The 19,980-nt window shown below is 40.1% G+C and overlaps 1 long non-coding RNA gene across 1 annotated transcript in view; it reads left to right on the top strand.

Annotated features, from left to right (window-relative positions):
* LOC129516961 (uncharacterized) overlaps nucleotides 1-19,414 on the top strand; it is a 137,869-nt gene extending 118,455 nt beyond the window's left edge. Inside the window, exon 4 of the long non-coding RNA XR_008665907.1 lies at nucleotides 19,354-19,414. This is a non-coding gene — a long non-coding RNA (uncharacterized LOC129516961). The remainder of the gene's footprint in view (nucleotides 1-19,353) is intronic.
* Nucleotides 19,415-19,980: the final 566 nt, after the last annotated feature.

Below are 19,980 nucleotides of genomic sequence, written 5' to 3'. Positions count from 1 at the left end.
ATTTATGGCATTTGTAACTGTTCATGTTGAGACGCCTGAAAAACACTGAGACAAAGTACACAGTTTTCATAATTCTGTTTGTTGCCCATTCCTTCAGTGCATCTGATAGAATTCTCTGCCGTGCTGGAACTCTTCTATATCTACTCTGTGCGATAAGGCGGCCATTGGCCACATAGAGCTACTGAGCTCTTGGAATTTAGCTAATGCAACTGAAGAGCTTAATTAATTTGAATATGAATAGCCATCCCTGGCGCACAGGACAGTGCACCTAGATGATGAGCAATGGCATGTGCTTTACTAGTTAAGCTTAATTATACCTCTATCAAGAAGGGTTGAGCATATTATCTAACATTGCACTATATTGGTGAAGACCATATTCTGCTTTTACTCACTTTAATATGAAGAGACCCCCAAAAAAGTCTGGAGAAGAATGCTAAAAAAGATTTGTCGGGGTGGGGGGCACCTGGGTGGCTCAGCCAGTTAAGCATGTGACTCATGAATATGGCTCAGGTCGTGATCTCAGAGTTGTGAGATCAGGCCTCATGTCAGGCTCTGTGCTGGGCCTGGAGCCTGCTTAAGATTCTCTCTCTCCTTCTCCCTCTGCCCTTTGCCCATCCCCCTCTCTCCCTTTCCCTCTATCTCTCTCAAAAAAGAAACAAAAAAAGCTTTATGAATAGGTCAACCAGTAAATTACCAAATTTAAAAAATGGCATCTCCTCCCTGAAGCCATCACTGACCTTTGCCAACTTCTCTTTCCTTGTCCATGCTTCAGTGGTCTCTTCCCTTTTTTTAAATCCCACAGCAATTTATACCTCTTTCATGGTTCTTGTCAGATTCTACTCTATATTCGCGTTAGTTATGCTCCTGTTTTATCTCCCCTTTGAGGGTAGGACTCAGAAGAAATCTGGTTGATCTTTGTGTTTCTCAGAGCACCTAGCTTATACAATCAATATGGCACTGGGGCTCGATGTATAAAATGTCTGTCTTCCCGTGGAGGCCAACGATCTGAAGGTGACCATCAGGTGGAGGCCTCCCAGAATCTCCACTATGAGGCCCGAGCTTGAGTAAGATGTGTGACCCCGGCCAAAGGTTGGTTACCTTTGATTTCTGCTCACAAGTCGCTCTGGTGAACTCTGACTTCACACTCATTTGACATGGCCTTCCTCTGTAACCAGTTTGAATATTTCCTCTGCTTTGTTCTATTTCCTCCTTTTGCCATTTTTTGCCTCTAAAATTACTTTTGGTGGGATTACTTTTGGTGGGAGGGCTGTTGTCTTCAAATTTATATTTTTATTGAGTGTTACGGTAAACTAGTGGTGACTACTAGGACCCGTTAGAGGAAACCACATTATGTACTTCTTATTATTAAATCCTCAGCAAATTCCTTTCCGGGTGGATTCTTCAGTGTCTAGAAAGCAATCTGTGGCAGTTATAAATTAGTGAATTTGTGCTGTAATTAGAAAAACAACCACACAGTGAACATAAATGTTGTAGGCCAGAACAAACAGGTGAATATACATTGTTTAATGGCTTCTCTGTTGTTAATGGCCACGGTGCGATGGGATAACAAATGCAATGATATTTCCATGCTGCTTTCTGAATTGTCTCTGTTGAACATCTGTGTGCTCAGAATTATCCGTGCTCTGTTCCTTTGACCTGTTTCATTTGAACTATTCTGGATGTGAATTTTTTTTTTTTTTTAGCCATTAAATCTAAGTTCAGGGTGTGAATCACAGCTGGGCGATGATAGGTAATTGGACAGGGAATTTACCAGGGGCATGAGAGCATCAGAGATCCCATGTTCTCAAAGGAAAGAATTTTTTTCAGAAAAAGGAAAGTAATACTGGGAAGGGATATTTTTTCCCCCGGAGAAAGTTAAATAGATTTTTCAAAGAAATTCTGTTTCAAAATGGGCCAAATATTTTAACAAAGTGCTTAAGATTATGGAGCTAAATAGTAAATCTCAGTATTTTCTCAACACTTAAGTTAATGAATCTTTTTAAAAGCGCATGCTATGGAAATTGGGTATGTGAAGGAGATATCTGTCCTTCACCATGGGATACTTTGTCATGATGGAAATCACAGCACTCGGGAGCTAAGATGCTTTCATGCGTAATGACTCAATATGATATTAGAAAGTGAAAGTGGGAAACTGATATTTTCCAACATCACAGCACATTCTTTTAGAACTGTTACTCTTAGGTTTACAAGTGTAATATACAATCTCTTTTGATTGTGAAAAGGTGATTTTTTGGGCCAATTACAGAAAAGAGAGAGAACAGAGCCAAAGTAAAATATATATTTGTCTTACAAAGAGCACACTCCCAAGAATGGAGAGATGTGAATGGTTTTTGGAGTGTATTATTGGGGTTTTAAGACACATGGACAGAAAGTAGTCTCTTAGATTTATTCAACAATTCATTCAGCCTTGGCCCTGGTCTCAGTATAACAATGTCGAATCAAGTAAAATAAACAGTATATTAGTGAATGGAAGATAACAGAGTGCCTCACACATGTTTCAGTTTTATCCAGTAGACAATTAACAATTTTCAACTAAAATTTCTTTTAAGGTTTATTCTAAAATTAAGTAATTTTAGTCCTATTCGCTATAGATTTGTAATACACCCTGTAATGTCAGACCTCAAATTATCAAATATCATCTTACTCAATTTCATGATGTTGCCAAATGGAAATTGCCTTAAAAATGGGGAATTTCAAATGGAAATATATTTCTCTGAAATTTGTGAGTCTTGCTTACACTAGTTAATTTTTTCCCAGTCCTTAAATCTTTCTCATCAGTTTGTTACTAGGAGAAACATGTAGCATATGGTTTAAGAGCCGATAGTTTGGTAAATAATTGAGCTAAGGGTTGCCTTTGGCCTCAGGCTTAAAATGAGTCAACAGTGTGACACAGATGTTGAAAAAAATAAATCTTACATAGCATTAACGGAAGTATCATCTCCAGATGTTCTCACAATACTGTGGAAATACTGAAAGGACATTGACAAAATGATGAGTTTCCACAGGAGGGGCGACCAAGAGTGTGGGGGGATTTAGGAGCCTTACCATCTGAAGAATGGTTGATGGAATGGGGCGTATACAACCCAGAAAAATATAAATTTAGGTGATTATAGGTATGTTCTTCAAATATATACTTATATTATATATCTATGTCTATACCTCCACCTCCACCAATATAATTATCTATATCTTATTAGTGGGAGGATAGACCTTCTCTGTATGGCTTCAACAGGTAGAATGGGATCAATGGTCAGGGGATAGATGTTTCAGCTCCATTCACTGGGCTCTCTCTACACATCAGAGGTAATAAATGGAAAGGGGTCTTTCAAATAGAAGTGCATTGTTGTCAATGATGGTGCCCAGGAGGAAACTGAGGATTTACCTGTCAATGACATTATAGATAGTTTTCATATCTTAGGATATAAAACAGATCACACTTGATGGCCTCTACTCTCCCAAGTCTCAGATTCTGTTAGATTCTTTAATAATCTTATATTTATCACTTATTTCAGATAACTCTCATTCCTTTTATTAAGCTAAGAAAAAGAAAAGAAAATGTAAGACAGAGATCTCTTATAATAGTGGTGATGAAGACTTAGCCAAACAGAACAACTAGAAATATTTCTGAGTATGATTCTGGGAAAAAAGAAGGTAAATGCCAACCATACTTGTGTCCTTCACTGTCTTTAATTCAAATCATACCATTAAAAATTCACTTATAGGGTTATATTTTTATCTCTGAGCTGTTTTAGTTTTATGTATCACAAACCTGGACAACTCTAGATTGGGGGTCTGGGTTAAGAAGTTAAAAATAAGAAAGCCGGATGTGGGCAAGGCAGAGGTCTTGACTGGGTGTCAAGTTAGGATCCCAGAAATATTCAGGAGCCAGGCAGGTGAGCAGGACGCTGAACAAAACCATTAGAGGGTAATCACAAGGAGATAACCCCAGAGTCCTTGAGTCATGAAGCAAGGCTTTGTCTCTGGAAGAAAGGTCCTTGTCGGGACCTACAAATGGAAGCAGAAAGTGCAAGAGCTGGGCGGCAGCCACCCTGGCAGCCACAGTCATATCACTGCTCCAGCTGTGCTGGCTGTCAGGTATTTGACAAATTGTTTAATACCAGGAACTCCTAGGACTGAGATTGTATTCAAACATTCCACAATACCGAAGTCCCGCTGAGAAGGGTGTTCACGAGCAGCTCAGCATCATGTCTTCCGACGGTTTTCTACGACAGTCTTTCAAGTGGCCCGTGTCACCATTGACAGCACGTCTTGAGCACAAGCACTCCAGGCAACTGGCGTGCCAGGGTGCCCAGTGAGGCAACTTAGACTCTTAAATACTCAAGTATTTGAGTATTAATTAATCCTTAAAGGCTCAAGTCTTGCACTTTGACTTGAACGTTGGGTAACTCCTCACGTTATGTTTGATCAGGATGCAGAACCAGACAGAAAACAGGAATCACGGGATCTTCTTGAGCCTACGACTTCATTTGTCCCTTGTTATTTGCTTTCCTTCTTTGCTCCAACTTAGAATTAACTGGTACGTTTTGTAGAGTCGGCACTCTCTCTGGGTAAGTTCGGAGCTCCTTCCTCACCCTTCCCTGTTCAGTTACCCTTTACTCTATCACCAGAGTCCGCCTTTTAAAGGCCAGATGTAATTATGTAGCTCCGGTGCTAAAAATCATCTGTGGCTCCTCACTGTTTGGGATCGCAGTAGGCTTCTTAGCAAAGCAGCCAAGCATTTCTCTGCCACCGTCTTACGCTTTGTGTACTCCGATTTTACTCATGTGACGTATAAACACAGCAGGTAGGCTAACACCTCTGTTTTTGTTTGTTTTGTTCATACTGTTTTTTATTCTTGGAATGCCTTTTCCCTCTGGCCTTCTTCCCTGCATTTTCCCCCTCCACCGCTCTGCTGGAGGACACACAACTTACCCTTCATGACTAAACAAAAATCAACCTTCTCTGAAAAGCTGTACCCGACTTGGAAGAGATTCATCGCTACCTCCTTTGTGCTCCTATGCCCGCTCTTCTATGGGTGAGAATGGTCATATTGTAATATAATTTTGTTCTGTGTGAATCTTTCTTCCTTCTAGACCGTGAGCTTCCTGAGAGTAGGGACAATGACATTTATTTTTGTCGTTTCAGGGTCTGGCACATAACAGATATATACTAAGTAGCTTTTGAATCCTTATTAAATTGTATTTGCTCAATATTACCATTTCCTGGTCCCTTTTGACTCGAATTAATTTCCGTGGTTCTCATGGGTACGATGATGATAGAGATAGTACCATGCAGTTCAGATGGAGTGTACCACTGAACAAATGCTTATAAACTACAAGTTAAATTGCCTTGTGGCTTGCTAAATAGGAAAAGCCCAGCCTAGAAACTATGTGATTCTAGGTCAGCTTAACACCTTTTAGCTTTCCAAAGTCCATATGGCTTTTGGTGATTGAAAGGGACTTCTGGTCTTGTCCTTCTCTGTTGGATTCCGCTATAGTTTTTGTGGAGCTGCCGTGACAGGACTAGCCATGGGGGCATGGACAGAGATTGGGTATACATGTGTTTTGTGAGATTTTTTTCTCTTGCTGCCTCCCTACTGCTAATCTTGACCAAAACAGAGTACAGGCATGAGAGGCATATGAGGTTATTTGTCCCCTCCAGCAAAATGAATTCCCCATGAGCGGATATAGTGTCACAATGATGTGAAATGAGTCTGGCCAATGTTTATAAACATCTGTGTGATGTTTTATTATTTCATACATTTATTATTTTAAGGAAAATTCTCAACGCTAGAATAGCTCTGGATAACAGCCTAGGAATGAAAGTCACCTTTAGAGTAAATATCCGAAAAAGATGATCTCGTGGCAGTTGTAATTAGCCAGGGAAAATAAGATCCATTCTGATAGTCAGCACATATACATCGGGTCTGAAAGACACAGGAATTTACTCTTTCCTCCATCCATGTTCCTTCAAAACAATGGCAAGCTCATATCTGACATCAAGTGTTTCCTCCTGGGTTTTGCCTCAGCTCCAACTTATTATTTCTGGCATCTGTCTCAACAGTGCCTAGCGGTTGCAGCAGCTGGATTTGGCCAATAATGGCTCTGGCCAATGGGTGTGACTGGAACTGAGGCACATTCAGAAGGGTTCATCTGTTTATCATAGCAGCACCCAGTGGTGGGTCCGTTAGCATTTCCTTTCAAAACTGTCTTGCTGAGAGGTTTGGAGTTTGATCTTTTCAATTTTCTGCTGGCTTAAAATTCATCATCAGGGATATTTGGCTTTTTTTTATTAAAATCTAGGCTGGTCAGAACTTTCAGAAACACTGTTTGGTGAATAAATTCTTCACTGGTTTCCAGGGCAGCAGGGAGAGAAATAAGATCTACTCAGACTTCATATTTCTCTTTTGTGTGATTCAAATTATTAAGTGTATAAACATTTTGTCATTGTGTCACTTGGAGGGGATGACTGATGACCTGAAGGAAAAGGTTGATTTTCTTAAAAATTTATACCAAAGCCACGCTGCTGGATAAGGGTTTTTAAATATACCCTTGTTTATAATCTTGACTATGTAACACTAAATTGACAACAGATCCATTCTATTGCCTAAGGACTGGGACTTTTAGGACCATTACTCTCATTGGTCTGAAAAAAGATTTATATCAATATTTCCCATTAAATACTACAGGAATTTGGCAGAGGCATCCTACTACACGAATATAACAGTAAATTCTGGTGTGTTCGTTTCCATCAAAGTTCACCAGTGTGGCTTCAATTCCACAAAGAGAGTATAAGATCCAAAAATAAGTAGCCTAGATTCCAGACATCTACCAAGGAGACTCTGAGCCTCTTTGGAGATTCTCCAATCCCTCCTCTTTCTACCACCTTGCTTTTTCATAGGAATAGCCTACTTGTGCATGTCACTGGAAATGAAAAAGTTTCTAAAATAGTTAATTTAAATTAAGAAGCAAGGACTACCAATTATTGAGTTCTTTCACATTCACGAAACGGCACTAGACATTTCCTTTTATTACTTTATTCTCATAGCAGCCCTGCAAGATGGGGATATTATCCACATTTGGCAAATAAGTAATGTGAGAGGCTCAGAAACTAGAGATATGATTCAAGGTCATAACGAGGCATATAAAAGCAGAGAGGCAATAAAATGAGGCACAAAAATCAGGATCTCAATGTGTTTAACTCCAAGTCCTGTGCTTTATCTTCTATAGCAAGAAGCCACCACATAGTGAAATATTCCAGATGCACTAGAGAAATTGACCTTTTTAAGAAAGCCTACTCCAATTTTTTTTTTGTGGATAATTACCAAAACTTTTTTTTTTGGTTGAAACATTGCTTATCTATTTTAATTCTTTGAGATGTTGTACACTATATATTCTGAGAGATGATCTGGCTGTAATATTCCTATTGTATTGCCAAAAGAATTTCTTGAGTGGGGCCCATGGATGGGCTTCATGGAACCAACAACACCCTCTGCAGTTGAAGGCACATATTTGTGTATTTGCAAAAAAATGCATTTTTAAGGGGGTCAAATGTCCAGTCTTTCATCATATTCCTTGGGAGGGGGGAGTTTAAGAATTATTGCTCTAAATAGTTGGAAAATTTACTGCTTAAAAATAAAGAGACATATTTCAAAAAGATTTCCACTACTTCAGATAACTTACAGCAACATTTTCCTATGCCTTTTCCTGTTGAAGCAGATGGAAGTTTGGGAAAGGAGGAAGGAAAAGCTGGTGGAAGACATTGAAGAATTTTTAAGATTGCAGTAGGTATGGGGACCACCCAGTTTGACCTTTAAATCCTGAAAATTAGGCTTCATCTCTGTGGTCAATAGAGTTAGACTTGTGTATAATTGTTTGTTTATTAGAAAGGTAGTTCTGTAATTTATATGGAGCCAGACTGGGGTTAGCTGCTAATATTTAAGTGTAAAAGTGCTGTGCACAACACCCAAGAAGTCATGGGAGAAATGAGGTTATTTGGGACGTCTGAAAAGAGAGAACTGAAAGGATGGATGACTCAGACACACGTAGTCCTTGACATCAAGTGGATTCTGGTTGCGTGATTGAACCCCCGCTAGGCTGCAGAGCCACAGTCCTCAAAGTCCTGGATGTGTATGACGACTATCGCAGGGTCTGAGAGCTCATCAATAGTTTTATGGAAATCAATTTTTAAATCTTCAATTTTCATTAAAAATCATTCCTAATGTGGGCCAGTCTGAGACTTCACCTTAAAATTGGTTCTCCTTTCTCACCTTTTTTTTTCCAAAGGCACCTGTTTCATATTTTTTTTTTCTGTTTCATACTTTATCAAAAAAGGAAGAGGGGACATAATCCTCACCCCTTCCTACTCTCACTGGTGCATTGTCCAGAGTGGGAAAAACCCCCGAGGGAAATGAAGGAACAGTGCGAGTAGTGAGAGAGGGGAATGGCTGATTGTTTGGGCAAACCCTTGAAATGTGATGGTTTTCCAAGTATTTGCTCACAACACAACTGAAAGAGACCTAATCAAATGATCATGTTACATCAAAGAATTATTTCTTATAACCAGATTACCATGTAATTTTTGGCCTGTAACCGAGAAGAAATTTAAAAAATTGAGGAACATCACTGAATTATTTTTATTCCTATTTTTTAACAATTTTTTTCCCTTTATTGTTTTTTACTAAACAAGAAAAGGTGGTAGTAAAGCTTAGGCTATGGGCTGTTTTCTGTGCTGCCGAAGCGAGCACATCTCTTTAGCAACTTTAATATTCATCCTTGAACACATGAAGTAATTTCAACAGCCCCGCCCATTTCATGAGCAGATGCATCTCCAAAAAAATTGCTTTTTATAATTAGCAATCATTTATACATTATTAATATGTATGTGTTGTTTTAATCAATTGTCTACTACTACTGATAGTACTGATAACTCAATCCAGAAGTTTTCTGGATCATTTAAAACTTAGAGCTCATGATCAGAGAAAAGTTTAAAAATCTCTAATCTCAATTTCCGTACATAATCTATAAGAGAAATGTGGTAGGATGAAAGTCTCTCAAGCTTAAAAAAATTATATATAAATAAAATTTTCTAGTAGATGTGGAAAGCAAGTTCAGTAAGAAGATGGGATGATGTAAAATTTGGGTCTGCTAAAGAAGAGATAGTCCGATGTTTTCCACATGCGTAATGGCTGTTGAGTACCCAGTACTGTTGGGGTTTGATTCAATCGGAAACATTTAAGAGAGGAACGAAGCAGTACTATATAAATGTGTATATTTATAACACATTATTCCTTACATCCCCTAAAACCAGTGGGGGTGGATGATAAATTTGTATCGAGTAACCCTGGGGGGCAAATCCCCTGATTTGTAGCATTTCCTGATTTCCATGGTGTAAATATTTCCATCGTAGCTGATTTCAAGCTATCAACAGTTTAACAACCGAATGGCAAAGTTCCTGAAAACTTAACAAAGCTGTACAAGCCAGCTCCAACACATTGCTTATAACATAACGTTGAGTGCCAAAATAAAAATGTGTGAAGGCTATATCATTTTCAAATCCCTTCATTTGGAAGCACTTGCTGAAATTTTTATGACAAACTTATTTGAAATATAGGTGAATCTTCAGACCTCTGTGCACCCCAAACCCCTCCTTTAAAGACTTATGACAGTCTTGTCTTTTCCTTCTGTGATGATTCCCAAAATTATCTATACCTTGAAATTACCTATGGGACTTTGAAAAACAATTTGGATTCTAGGGCCCCACCTCGTACTTAAGCAAATGGGAATCCCTAGTGATGGGGGTCCATCCATCTTTATGTTGGCAGGTGCCACAGATGACCCTGAGGCAGCCTGCCCATCACTCCTGCTCCACTGGGAAGTACTGGTCTATAGGGTCAAAATAAGGAAACTAGGAATTGAGCTAGAAATCTTCTCTAACCCTTCCAATATAAAACGATTAGAAAAACCTCAATAGGGCTGGTATGTGCTTCTCTAACTAGATGAGACTATTTTCTTCTATGCTAAATGGATAATTAATTCCTGAGTGAAGTTTTGAAGCCACCTTTGACCATGGATGGGGAAACAAGACAGGCCGTTTTCTGAGATGTCTATAGAAAAGGATGGTGGTGACCCAGAAGCCAAGGAAATGTCCCTGGGAAGCATCCCAGCCTCTGAAAATTCTGTGTCTGTACCATACCCTGGAACCTTTGTAGTTTTTTTTTTTTCCCCCACAGTGCACAGCCAACCATATTGGGAGGCTCTAAGAGTTGAAATGAAATCATGTATTTGAAAGTGCTGTATAAAAGTCAAGGTTTGTATTTTACACAGAAAGCATTATTTCAAATCCAAACTGATATAAAAGACCAGCAGCCAACATCCTACCATAGATGTGTCTGTTGTGCGTTCCACCCTTGGCTCTCTCTGGGACCTGCAATGCGATCACCCGCTAGCTAAGAGTAAAGCTGTTCTATGGGAATCAAGTTTTAAGATGAGTAACCATGAGGTCCTTGGGGTCCCTTCTCCATGGCTGCACGGAACCCCAGTTCTTTAACTAGATGTGCAGGTCTCATCTTGGGCTGTCCTGGGCTTCCCTGGGTGTGTTAGAACCCCATCCAGGGTGTGGTCCCTTCATTTAAGACCTTAGTTGTGTGCTCTTAGAGTTGTCTGTGTCTATGGATGACAGTGACTGTCACATTTACTATTAGTAGAAGAGAAATGTATCAAACCTCAAAGAAGAGCCCCGCTGTCTCCCATCCCCACCTTCTTCACGGATCTCTAGTGCCTGGAATAGGTTTTTCAGTAAATGGTCCCATTAATTAATCCAAACACAGGACCGAGGATGGTCCGAATCCTTTGTGGGAGGGTGTGTACTCGCCCCCACTCCTGCTCAGGGTAGCAGATAGGCGGAGAGAGTTGGGGCCTGACAGTTGCATGGGGCTTTCCACTTGAATTTCCTTTGTTGCTCTCAGGGGGCCCTTGGAATATAAAGTGCTTACTCATAATCGTTATAGGAGGTTATATTCTCGTTCAGGGCATATTAAAGCATTGTGTGAGCAATTACTATTAGACATTTCCTGCTGAGACATTCCCAGGTGCTAGAGAAGTTGACTTGTTTGCTATGAGAAAACATATTACTCATTTTAATAAGTACAGCGTCTTTTGTCTTAATAGCTGGATTTCTAATTGAATGTTATAAACAGAGAAAAAGCACAGAGAATAACACAACTAACATGCCCTATGTTTAGAGATACAATAAAATACTACAGATTTAATTGAAGGTCCTGAATTGCTCTTCCTGGTCCCATCCGCTCGCCTCTTACCCTTTCCGGAAGGGGCCTCTAGCCTGCGGTCGGTTTGCTTCTTTCTTATGCGTGATTTCACATTTTCACGATATACGTACATTTCCACAAATAATATGACACAGTGAGTGTTTTGAGACTTTATATATGTGGAGGAAGATTGTCTCTGTATCAATCTGCATTTTTTCATGACGCTGTTGGAAACATTTATATGCTTAGTATATATTCATTTTTCTTTTTTCCCTATAGGTATAATATACTTAAATGTATTTATTTATTTTAACTTTTCCCCCGGTTTTGCACAATTGCAAGAACTTGGAAAATGAGCATTTTTGTACATGTCTCCTTGTGCATGTGACTGCAAGTTCTTCCGGAATTTATTTTCCCGTCCAGTCAGTAGTACCCGATGAGAGCCTTTTCAATCTGAGTCCTGTGCCTTTACTTAACCTAGAGAAATTTATTTTTCATTTATTTCAAACCTTGAAATGAAGTCACTTGGTCAAAGCTCATCTTTATCCAGTTAGCTTTATTGCATCTCAGAGATCTTCCGATACGTTACCCTCTAAAAGCTTTAATGTTTGCTTGGCATATTTTGGTTTTTCATCAATCTAAAATTAATTTTCTGTATTATTTGAGGCAAGGATCACTATTTCATTCAACATGAAAAAGGCTTTGTCTTAGGGAAATTTATTGATTTTTATCTTTTCCCCACTGATTTTATCCCACGTCTGTAGTATAGCAAGCGTCCACATTCTGGGTTCTCTGTTCTGTTCCACTGGTCATCATCTACTTCTGTGCCAATTTCAGACAGTCTTAATCTTTCTAGTTATATAACAAGTTTTAATGGCTGATCAGCAACTTTAAAAAAATCATCTTAGTTATTCTTGGTCCTTTATTATTTTATATGAATTTTTAAAACATCTTTTGAAGTTTTGCACATACTCCTCTTAAAATTTTTATTGGATTTGCATTGAATTATAGATCAATTTCAGGAGAATCATTGCCTATCTCTGTAGGACTATTTTTACATCTTTCACCATTATTTATTTTATGATATCTTGCACAGTAGGTTTTTGGATCTATTTTTGTGTACTTGAAGGTTATTTTGTTATTGCCACAGCTTTTCTCCATCATCAGAATTTATTTTACTGTTCAGTAGTACTCGATGAGAGCCTTTTAAATCTGAGTCCTGTGCCTTTATGTAACCTAGAGAAATTTATTTTTTATTTTATTGTCTTGGTTCTATCTTTCTGCCGTTTCTTTAAACAGACATTGAACTTTTATTAATTCTCCATGTCCCTTAGTTCTTCAAGTTCTTTGTCTTTTTGCTCTCTGTTTTAGAACAATTACTTAAAATTATCTTTCAGATTATTAATCTATTCTTCAAGGATGTCTGTTCTAGGATTTGTCCCATGTACTAAAGGTTTCAATTTCAGTAATCATATATTTAATTTCTAAGAACTCCTCCTCTGATTACTTTTTTAAAAAAATTAGTGAGCTTTTCTTCTTTTATGAATTAAATATTACCTTGTATCCCAGAGTTTGCTTTTACAAATATTTTAGTTCTCATAGTCTCGTAGAGTTATTCTCCGTAGTCTTTCTTTTTCTTCAGGGTCAAGTATTCTATGTGTTGATCTTTGCTTTTTCTCTTGTTATTTTTGTTTTTGTTTTTGTTTTTTTGTTTTTATTTTTTTGCATGAAGGCTGGGCTAATTGGGATAGGTAGTGAGCATGAATTTTCTCAGCTGGTAGAGATGTATAACTGAACCAAACACCTCCTCACTCGGTTCTGGAATAAAAAGGTCCACATGGTACCGCATCTCATGTATTTTTCTTCTGGGTCTAGCTGTTTGGCCTTTTCCCCCTTTCTGTGGTTGTTGTTGAGATCTGGAGTTGCCTCTGTCCAAACACACAGACCCCTACAGCTCCCTGAGCTCGTACTGCGGCTCTACCGTGTGTTAGCTGTGTGACCTTGGGGAGGCCCTTTGATGTCTCTGCTTTTCCTTGAACGGGGCAAGATAAGATCTACCTTGTAGGGTTATTGTGAAGAATAAATGAGTTAATACACATTAACTGTTTCGAACAGGGCCTGGCACATAGTAGGTACTTTATTAGCACCAGTAGTTCTTGTTATATATGTTACTATTTCAATAATGACATAAATTGGTATTTATATTATCTCAATAAGGACATAAATTAAGCCCCATCATTCTTAAAACAAGACTTCCCTAAGAAGCTTACCTACTTGTTTGGAGAACAATTCTCACGTATTGGCCTATGAATCAACAGTGCTGTGAGCTTAATGAAAGAGTGCAGAGGGACATTGGGGGCAAAGCTGTTCAACCACTGTTTTAATTTTTTGCTTTGAAGCATCCTTGACGCCTTTGTCACATTTCCGCTGTGTGGTGTTCTGGCCTCTGGTTCTCCATTCTTGCTCTCCCTGGAGCCTCTCCATTTGCTGTGAATCTTTGAGGAATTCCTCACGTTTTCTGATTTACTTATGCCATGCTTCCTCATTTCTGACTGAAGTGGTAACTTTATCCGAGATTCGAAGTCTTCTAGTCATCTCAAGAATCACGTTGTGGGAGACGAGAGAAAATTGCGTTTCTCCCATAAACTTGACCCAAATGTTCTCCTTTGGATTTTGCAACAAGGAAATTGTGAGTGATCTTGGTGGCAACACATTTACCAAAGTGGGGGAAGGAATGCAGGTTTTGGGGGGTCGGAGGGTGAGTAGTGGGTGTGGAAGGCGTGGCCGCAAGTACAGACCTGCACCTGTGCAATAGCAACACTTCCAAAGTAGGTGACAATATTCGACGTGAGGTGTGTACATTTCCCTAACGGGTGTATTAGAAGTATCCTGTAATATCTTGGGGGAACTGAGGATGTGGAGTGCAACACGTGCTCCCTGGCTGTGGGAGTGGAGCTCTCTACAGAGCACGGGGCTCAAGGGGCTGGAGGCTCTAGTTCCAACTGCTGTTCAAGCACAGACCTGTTAAGTCACTTTGGGTAAATGACTCAGTCTTGTCTATAGAATATTACTTCCTGTCCCCCGCCCACCTCAGCATGGCTCTGGGAGGATTCACGAGCAAGGTACTCGAGGGTTTTGGGGATATATGTATATATATATATATATATATAGTCCACCAAGACTATACATTGATAGGACTATAATTGCACATTTGTCCTCTGAGAATACATCCTGGAAACCAGTGTTCTTGAGAGGCTTATGGCCCACCTACGTTAAAATTACCTGGGTTCCGCTGTTGAAAAGATTCCTGAGCCACAGCCCAAACATACCAAGTCAGAATTTCTATGGATGGGCCTGATAATCAGCATTTTTACAGTTTTTTCTTTGAGTCCTACCCCGGCCAAGGTTGGAGGACTCCTGCTGTAGGCCAGGGAGCTCACCACACCTTGTGACAAAAGAGCCGATTAATGTTCCTGCCAAGTTACATTTATTTTTATGTCAGAGGACAACTGGAGTTTAGAATAGGAAAGTGGTTTTTAATTCAGCATAATTAGGATGCTCTTAAATGACAGCAGCTAAACTTTTTGTGTGTGTGGGGGGGTTGGTTGACTCTGTAGCATGCATCTATGGATGATAGTGCCAAAATGTGGGGGCCTGTCCTACGTTTCTTTGACCTTCATTTTGGAATGTGCTGCTACCACATTGAATACAATTTTTTGAGGCAAAATGTGATCCTTTGAGAAGTCATTTGAATCTTCTCTTTCCCTCAGTTTGCCTCTGAAGCGGGGACTGAGTGAGAAGGAACTCAAGGCTCTAGACCCTTCCATCGTTCACTGTAAGCAAATGACAGAAAGGGGGAAACTATTCTGGCCAAACAGAGCTCGTAGGAGTCACAGCCTTCGGAACCACCTTGGGACCTGCCAACCGTCCTAATGAGACGTACTGGTTTAAAAAACCTGGAGACTGGGACAGTAGGGTATGGACACACAGAGGAAATCCTGCTCACTGTCACCAGGTCAGTCACTGACCCAGGCCTCCTTGTTGAGGGGGAGCTGCCCTGGTCTCCTCCTCTGCTGCTGCCACCGCCCTGCCTGGAGTCCCCCCCCCCGGAGCCTGCACCTTCCAGGCCAGGAGCGGTGCTGGACGCTCCTAGGTGCTCCTCTTCTCTGCCCCTGGCCCTGCCCCTGCCCCCCACTGATGCACCGGGACCCCCCAACCACTTGACCCACCCTGTGAGGATCCTTGAGTCTTCACATTAAAGGAAAAGCAGGAGATTGAATATATACTTCATATACTTCACAATTTTGGTTCTAACACAATTGATTCCATTATTTCAAATGTCTAAAAAAAAAAAAAATCTCCCTCTCTCTTTCTTTACTGAATGAGAAGTTTCTTTGAAATGATTACATTCGATTTATTGTTTTTATGCTTTTGAACCCTGCGCGGAATTTTCATTCCACTAATTGCAATGCTTATATTTTCTTTTGCCAGAACTGCAATGCTTAAATGTTCTTTCTTTAATAGTCTTAAAAGCAAAACCTGGCTCTTTCCTCTTTAGCTTCCTGTCGGAATCTTACAGATATGCTAATGAGGTCATGGGTATTTTAAAAATCAGGATGTAATCCTGAACCGAAGGCCCAACAATACCATATATGATTATCCTTATAATAGCAAATCATTACCACATATATTGAGCCGAGGAACACTGCAGGTCTTGTTGCTTGGAGGCTTCTACTACGGATAGAGGAGGAAATGCCTGAGCATGTTGAAAACACTTCAGTGAGTGATTGCTATTAGAGACAAAAGTCAAGTGCATGTTGTACTCATCTGGGAACTTCTTTATTTGGTCTTTTTCTGAGAACACATCGTTGGAACTTCATTAAGCGTGAGCTTGGATTTTGTTTAATAGTTGGGGCTAATATTATCTAATCGGAGACTTGATTTCAGCATTTTCCCAGGAATTATTCAGAAGTAGTAATGAAGAAAGCGGGTTATTTTCATTCAAAGTGAAGCAGAGAATTGAAGAGACCTAGCAATTCAGAAAGAATTGGTTATTTCAGTGATGAATACTAGTTTGTAATAATTAGCAAAATCTAACATCTGAGAATCAATCACATCTTTGTTTTCATCTTGCAGGGAAGGCAATGAGACCTTAATGAGTCTCTGTGTGTATAAATGAGGTAATTACTCAGATTTTTTTCCCCCAGCCCTTACTCTTCTCTTGAACCTTTCAGGCAAGGTTTTGGGTTTCCCACTGCCTGTATATAACTTCTATCAGATAACAGGCAACTGAGAAGGAATAGAGGCACAAACTCATTGGAGTTGTCAGGATGCTTGCTAAGTTCAGAAAATAAATGAATCTCCATCTGACTCTTCTGGTGACAAATTGCATCATATATTTGACAATAATACTCTTCGCATTTTAATTCCATAATGATTCTATGGATTGTGAACTCCTTCAATGTACACATCAAGTTATGTTTCTCCAGGCTCTCCATGCAGACGTGCTTTCAGCCTGCAGATGGAAATTGTTCCATAAACAGTTGGAGGTTAAATGGAGTTTTGCTGCACCTTGTTTTGTAACCCATTCCGGTGCACAGAGTTAGGTACTGCTGAAGAGAGTGGTTGTAGCCCTTGAGGAGCAAAAATTTGAAAGCAAACTTTCAATACAGTGTCCATGATCTGAGGTCCTGGGGAACAAGGGAACACCACCTTCGAATGCTTTGGCATGCTAAGGAGAAAACAGAGAGGATTTGTGATCCAGTGAACCTATAGACCTCAGGCTGAGGCCCGGGAGTCAGCGGGCTGGAGAGATGCGATGCACAGAAAACAGATATGCTTTTCTTGAACAACAAAATATTCTGATAATAGGGAAATTTCACACACAAAAGCCTTCTGGAGTTTGACTTCTCTTGAATTTTGGTAGATTGGGCAACGCTTGACAATAATCCTTTGGAGCCAAAGAGTGGCCTCTCTCTTACTGCAGTTTCTGTCCTCCAGTCTGATATGTTTCTGTCAATCTGTATTGTTTTGCTTGGGGTCTTTAGATATTTATGGGTTTTTAAATTTTATGTATTTATTTCTGAGAGACAGAGAGAGAGAAAGAGAGGCAGAGACAAGGGCAGAGGGAAAAGCAGGCTTCACGCAGGGAGCCTGATGCGGGACTTGATCCCCGGACCCTGGGATCACACCCTGGGCTGAAGGCGGCGCTAAACCGCTGAGCTGCCCTAGATGTTTGTGTTGTAACCCCTCCCCCATGAGAGAGGCTTGAAACTTAAAATTAACCAGGACAAATTGGATATTTTTTTTTTTTTTTTTTTTTTGCATTTAAGAACTTTGCAGAGAGCTTGCATTGAATTAAGTTTGTACTTCCCTGGGACCCCCATCAGGAGCTGCAGGCTTCTTTGGAGGTCCCACTAGCATACTCATTCCCTATTACTTAAGAGCATCTAGTAAGTGGCCCTGATGGCAGCAAGTCCTGACGGTATCTGAAAAGGCCTGGGGTTCCATATTCTCATCATTCACAGCTTCAAGGATCTGCCCAGTGTCAACTGAGATCATGAGGAATATTGATAAAGCATGGTGGGGTGCTGGGTGACACTTCTCTTTGTCACCTGGACCCATAACCAAGACTTTGCCTGCCTTTATATTCCATATTGGGTAATTCTTCAAAAGTGGCAAAATCATTTTTATGTTTATTTTCATTGTGGATTTAACATTTTGACATTGTTTGTGAGTGATCCTAAGGACCCATGGAACATCGTGATTTATAATTGTGTCGAGTCTAGGCTTTGAAGATTGGTAATCAGGACATTAATCACTTCACTATTTAGTGAGTCTTTCAGGCCAAACGTACTGTCCCATTTTAATTTACATGCATATATTTTAGGGTGGAATATATATCACACTATTGTCTCACCATAGCAAAATGTCACTCTAAAAAAAGTAAACAATTTACGTAGACCCTCAGTTTACCTCAAGTGGAGATTTAAAATATTTTTTCCAGATTTGGGAACTATTTCCAGTAATAAATCATATGGTGTGTTGGCAGAAGCATTTCTCTAGGCTCTATCTGTCTTTAATTTTGGATGTTGCTAGTATACTTATTTCACTCCTTCACAGGCCTGCTTCTCTAAAACCTAGGAGGTTAGTAATAATTTTATGCAGAGTCACAAGAGCCCTATGCCATTCATCCCAGTAATGTGCATGAGCTGAGAAGTTGGCTTGTCTCACAAGTGCTAAGAAAAATGCTTCATGCCAAACTTCTTAACAGTGGTCTCTTCTCAGAGAATAAATCATGCTATGTTTTCTTTAAGATTCATTGCCAAAGTTTAAATATTTATAACTAGAGATGAAGCGAGAATCGTGGTTTTGAAGTCTTGAAGCATAAGCTAAAATCTTAAGCTCTATAATTAATAATAAACTACATGTTTGTACAGATACAACAGGTGTGTGGAAGATCTTTGTTACCTATTTGACAAGGAGAAGTGAAATTAAATGTTTAACAGGCAGGCCTATTTTTCCATTAGTCAAAGGGGGCTATTTTATCAATTTAATCTCACCATGTAGAGATATGGGTGGCAATGATTTAAGGGGGAAAATAAAGAGACAGGCCAAGAAAAGCAGAGGAGACCAAACGTGAGTGTCAGAGCAGAACTAGTTCAATGGCCTGGTAAATAACCAAGTTCAAGGAGTCACAGACTGAGATAGCTGCGCAAGACCCAAGGTCCGAAGTCCCTGCAGGATGGTTTCCCATCACGGTGTTCGCAGGAATGGAGAGAGCCAGGGCAAACAACTCAATGAAAGAACAGGCGTATGGTGCCAAAAGTAGGACAAACAACTTGAGACAATTCATTTTCCCAGCCTCAACTGCTTTTTCTCATTCTCTCTGGTTACTGTCAATTCCAATATAATTTGAGAATAGGAATACAGGTGGAGCTAACCGAAAACAACTGGGGGAGAGTGCGGGCAGGGGTCGGGGGAAAGTCACTGTTCTCTGAGGCCCTTCTCTAACAATTCCAAGAAGGAAGCACAAACTGAGTGTCATTCTTGAATTTCTCCCTTAGGTCAGGTTTATTTCCAGTGTAGGAGGTAATGTGTTTCTGTGCTTCGTGGCCAATAGCCAAGAATCTTTCTTTCACGTATAAAGGAACTTCCATGAGGATGCAGAATGGGAATCAAAGAGACAATAAACAGTGAAAAATGCGGAACCGGAGGCCACTCGTCGCCCCTGCCTGTCTGGTCCCAAAGTTGTACCCTACTCCCGAAGAGCAACTTGCCCTGGGCCCAGATCCTGAAGGACTGCCGCCCTCCCATGAGGCCGTGCCTTCGGGAAGAACTACCTCCAGAGTTGTGAGAACACAACTCTGGTTATAATCCAATCATCTCTACTGCTCTTCTCACTCTCTCTACATGTTCAGCTTGCTCTGGGAGCTTCCTCAAACACAACTTAAGCTTGGAGTCCTCATTCTTAAAGGGTCGCTGTTGGTCCTTCACAAAAATAGCATGAAGAAGGATTTGGGTCTTCTCCATTAACTCAATCCAGATCTGTCATCTGATATTGCCCGGAGAGACTCGTAGAAGTTACATGTGCTGATTTTAGCGCTGTGTCTGGTCCAAAGCCAGATTGAGTTCCAAAGATTTAAAGCAAATGTCTCTACTATTCAGGAAGAATCACTGCCTGCAGAGGGGCT

The sequence above is a fragment of the Nyctereutes procyonoides genome, unplaced genomic scaffold (assembly GCF_905146905.1).
Source record: "Nyctereutes procyonoides isolate TBG_1078 unplaced genomic scaffold, NYPRO_anot_genome, whole genome shotgun sequence".
Classification (NCBI taxonomy): domain Eukaryota; kingdom Metazoa; phylum Chordata; class Mammalia; order Carnivora; family Canidae; genus Nyctereutes; species Nyctereutes procyonoides.
Note: the sequence above shows the minus strand (reverse complement) of the source record. Positions and strands in the feature narration are given on the sequence as shown.